The sequence below is a fragment of the Bison bison genome, unplaced genomic scaffold (assembly GCF_000754665.1).
Source record: "Bison bison bison isolate TAMUID 2011002044 unplaced genomic scaffold, Bison_UMD1.0 scf7180017864295, whole genome shotgun sequence".
In the NCBI taxonomy this organism is placed as follows: domain Eukaryota; kingdom Metazoa; phylum Chordata; class Mammalia; order Artiodactyla; family Bovidae; genus Bison; species Bison bison.
This window is the reverse complement of record NW_011494867.1, coordinates 8,488,982-8,494,039: the sequence shown is the minus strand read 5'-3', so window position 1 is coordinate 8,494,039 and position 5,058 is coordinate 8,488,982.

The window sequence follows — 5,058 nt, the reverse complement described above, 5'->3', positions numbered from 1 at the left end:
ACATATTGAGGGCAGCACTTTCACAGCATCATCTTTTAGGATTTGAAATAGTTCAACTGGAATTCCATCACCTCCACTAGCTTTGTTCCTAGTGATGCTTCCTAAGGCCCACTTGACTTCGCATTCCAGGATGTCTGGCTCTAGGTAAGTGATCACACTGGGTCATGAAGATCTTTATTGTATAGTTCTTCTGTGTATTCTTGCCATCTCTTCTTAGTATCTTCTGCTTCTGTTAGGTCCATACTGTTTGTGTCCTTTTTTGTGCCCATCTTTATCTGTCCTTTATTGAGCCCATCGTTGCATGAAATGTTCCCTTGGAATCCCTAATTTTCTTGAAGAGATCTCTAGTCTTCCACGTTCTATTGTTTTCCTTTATTTCTTTGCACTGATCACTGAGTAAGGCTTTCTCATCTCTCCGTGTTATTCTTTGGAACTCTGCATTCAAATGGGTATATCTTTCTTTTTCTCCTTTCCTTTTCTCCTTTGCCTTTAGCTTTTCTTCTTTTCTCAGCTCTTTATAAGACCTCCTCAGACAACCATTTTGCCTTTTTGCATTTCTTTTTCTTGGGTATGGTCTTGATCACTGCCTCTTGTACAATGTCACGAACCTCCGTCCATACTTCTTCAACCACTCTATCAGATCTAATCCCTTGAATCTATTTGTCACTTCCACTGCTTAATCAGGATTATACTGGGATTTAGAACCTTCTTTCAAAGTGGATCCCTCACATGGCTGGCAAACTGGTGCTTGCTTTTGGCAGGAGACCCCTGTTCTTCTTCACATGAGTTTCCTTGTGTCATAGTGACTGACTTTCCCCAGAGTGAGAGAGCCAAGGGACCAGGGAGGAAGTGGTAGTGCCTTTCATGACAGAGCCTCCAAAGTCACACACTGTAACCACTGCCATACTTGACTGGCCCTCTGAGTCATCGTGGGAGGAGATTATATGAAAGTGTGAACACCTGGAGCCCAGGACCACTCAAGGAGGCTGGATCCCACATTTACCTCTGATTCTTCCCTCCTCTTTCTCTTCTGGCCAGCCCTTCATCAATATCATTTTAAGCCCCTAAATATCCATTCAAGGATTTATCTGTATGGCTCCAGCCAATACCTTAAATTATCTAAAATGGCTTTATTTATCAGGGCAAAGCTTGTCTCTTAAATATGAAATAGAGAATCAGTGAGATCTCCACTGGCACCATCTTATGAGAGAAAAGACGGGACAATCAGTTCAGATAGTCTGAAGGAAAACTTGATTGACAAAAACAGACCAAAATGTGATCATTATAATTCTGGGTTATATTAATAGATGTGGAGTATGTTTGTTCAATGAGGTGATATTCTTACTGATGACTGAAATTTGAGCTTAAGTCTAAGAGAAACATCATGAGAAACTCTGGGCTGGAGGAAGCACCAGCTGGAATCAAGATTGCTGGGAGAAATGTCAATAACCTCAGATATGCAGATGACACCACCTTTATGGCAGAAAGCGAAGAAGAACTAAAGAGCCTGTTGATGAAAGTGAAAGAAGAGAGTGAAAAAGTTGGCTTAAAGCTCAACATTCAGAAAACTAAGATCATGGCATCCGGTCCCATCATTTCATGGCAAATAGATGGGGAAACAGTGGAAACAGTGTCAGACTTTATTTTTCTGGGCTCCAAAATCACTGCAGATGGTGACTGCAGCCATAAAATTAAAAAACGCTTACTGCTTGGAAGGAAAGTTATGACCAACCTAGACAGCATATTAAAAAGCAGAGACATTACTTTGTCAACAAAGGTCCATCTAGTCAAGGCTATGGTTTTTCCAGTAGTCATGTATGGATGTAAGAGTTGGACTATAAAAAAAGCTGAGCACTTAAGAATTGATGCTTTTGAATTGTGGTGTTGGAGAAGACTCTTGAGAGTCCCTTGGACTGCAAGGAGATCCAACTAGTCCATCCTAGAGGAGATTAGTCCTGGGTGTTCATTGAAAGGACTAATTTTTAAGCTGAAACTCCAATACTTTGGCCACCTGATGCGAAGAGCTGACTCATTTGAAAAGACCCTGATGCTGGGAAAGACTCATTTGAAAAGGCAGGATGAGAAGGGGATGACAGAGGATGAAATGGTTGTATGGCATCACCATACAATGGTGATGGATTTAGGTAAACTCCAGGAGCTGGTGATGGACAGGGAGGCCTGGCATGCTGCAGTTCATGGGGTCACAAAAAATCAGATATGACTGAGCGACTGAACTGAACTGAACTAATAACATAACAGGAGGGACTCTGACAACTCAACGCAGGTTCAGAAATGAGGGACCTGGGGTGAAATCCAAACTGAAAGCATAACAAAGATGCCAAGCATTTCACAGTCCCTGCTAAAATCCACATATTAAATCTTAAAGCCCAAGGTAATGGTATTAGGAGGTGGAAGCTTTGAATGGAGCCCTCAGAAATGAGACTAGCGTTCTTATAAAAGAAATCCCTCACCTCTTCCACCATGTGAGGACACGACACTGTGACCAAGAGGAGATACACTTAGCCATGCTGGGCCCTGATCTTGGACTTCTAGCTCCCAGGGCAGTGAGAAATTAGTTTCTATTTTCAGTAGACCTCTTAGTCTGTGGCATGTTGTTACCACAGCCTGAATGGACTAAGACAAGCACTGTCTCCAGTGCACTAACTGACCTGTTTTCTTACCCCCTACCACTTCCCTCAGTCTTCCCTTCCACACTGTCCGGGTTTCACCCCACCTTAGATGCCTCCATCAATAGCCTTCCACCAGGCCTACACAACCCTCATACCTTCCTTCATCTTTTCCCTCTCAGCACCCTACAATGGGCCCACTAGAGCCCAGCAGACTCAAGAGAAACAACAAGGGCTTGCACAGCTAATACCATCCCACCAAGTTATCTCAGCCTTGGCCTCTGGAGTCCCATAGGAAAGCAACCCGTGGCAGGCACTCTGGGTGCAGGGAGGGGCCTATATTCTTCCTTAACCCAAGGAAGACTATCTTAACATATATAGTTATGCAACCTCCCGAAGCTGGAACAAGTTTACAGGTTCACTACACAGAAGGAAATGGAAGCCCAGAAAGCTTTGTCACACAGCACCGTTGTCCCAAATGCTGGTGGCAAAGCCAGAACCAGTAACCAGAGTACTGGGACTCTCAGCACGTTCCCTCATTTGCACCATTACGGAAAAGTCCTCCTATGGGTCCGGGTGGAGGACACGGGAGGACAGCAGGAAAGTGCTTTCTGCTGTCGCAGCGTGGAGCTCGGATGCTGGGGGTCCCAGAGCTGAAGGCAATAACGGTTTGCACTTATCAGTCCCCATTCATCTCTCCCCCTGTGACATTCATTATCGAAGACACAGGCACCAAGGAAGTGCAGGAGCTAGAATCAGAAGAATGCTCAGGCGCCCTTGCTGCCTTTAGAGGCTTTCTTTTCCATTTCTAATAAACTCTGTTAAAAGCCTGTGCCTGGGAGTGTAAAAAAGTGGAGCACAAGGAACAAAGGCAAACATCTATTTTATTTGTGTGACAATGGCTCATGGGAGAAGCTGGCTTTGGCATAACAACGCAGCTCTTCTCCTCAATGTTTCATGAGTGAGTGAATTCAAAAGAGCTTATGGGAAAGACACAGGAGATTATTGGAGCCTGGGAAGGTTTAGGGAGCAGAAACTGACAGACCCTGTCACAGCAGGGGCCTGAGAGGGGGTAGCCAGGCGTTTCCATATACCCCCCAGAGACTACGGACAAAGAGGGGAGAGGCAAGGTGAGGTGGCCAGAAGGAGCAGCGGAGAAAATTACCCTAAATTCTTGGTTTCTCAGGAAAAACTGGAAGTGGCTTTGTCCTTCCCCACCCCTACAATGCCAACAGTTGCAGAGGGAAGGCAGTTGCAGCAGTTGAAAACAGGCCTGGTCTGCCTTCTCTTGCAGGAAGAGAAGGCAGGGAGGTGGCAGAGACTTGCCTGCTGGATCACTGGGTCCTCAGACCCCAGGGCATCCCCCAGAAAAGGCATCCTGTACCAAACTTTTTGGCAACCCACTCCAGTGTTCTTGCCTGGAGAATCCCATGGACAGAGGAGCCTGGCCACAGTCCATGGGGTTGTAGAGAGTCGGACACAACTGAGTGACACACCAAACTTTTTAAATGACAAACTTGCCATGGGACCTCAGCAGGGCTTTCTAAGGGCTCTTGCAATGAAAGAGCCTTCCCCAGAGCAAAAGTCAGCCTCTCTGGTTTCCCTGAAGACTCTGCTCTCCTTCACCTTCTCAGGATCTAAGCCATGGTGGTAGTCTCTCCTCTGCCTCGGCAGTCAGCCTCCACCCCTCCTCAATGTCTCTGTCTCATCTGCACCCTGGCAATAAGGTGCCACCTCCAAACGGAAGCAGAACAACACAGGCGACTGAAGGTGAAGGGGGCCAGCTGATGCTCGTTCACTGGGAAGGATGCACCCACTTCACTTCACCCCTCAACTCCGGACAGACTGTCACCAGCAGGGAGAACTCGGGGGTGGGTGGCACTTAAAGGGTTATTCCCACCTCTGGCTCAGAACCCCAACCCAAAGGTATGACTCAGTCAGTTCAGTCACTCAGTCATGTCCGACTCTTTGTGACCCCATGGACCGCAGCACACCAGGCCTCCCTGTCCATCACCAACTCCTGGGGTTTACTCAAACTCATGTCCATCGAGTCAGTGATGCCATCCAACCATCTCATCCTCTGTCATCCCCTTCTCTTCCTGCCCTCAATCTTTTCCAGCATCAGGGTCTTTTCAAATGAGTCAGTTCTTCACATCAGGTGGCCAACTACTGGAGCTTCAGCTTCAGCATCAGTCCTTCCAATCAATATTCAGGGTTTATATCTTTAGGATTCACTCATTGGATCTCCTTGCAGTCCAAGGGAGTCTCAAGAGTCTTCTCCAACACCACAGTTCAAAAGCATCAATTCTTCTGCGCTCAGCTTTCTGTATGATCCAACTCTCACATCCACACATGACTACTGGAAAAACCATAGCTTTGACTAGATGGACCTTTGTTGGCAAAGTAATGTCTCTGCTTTTGAATATGCTGT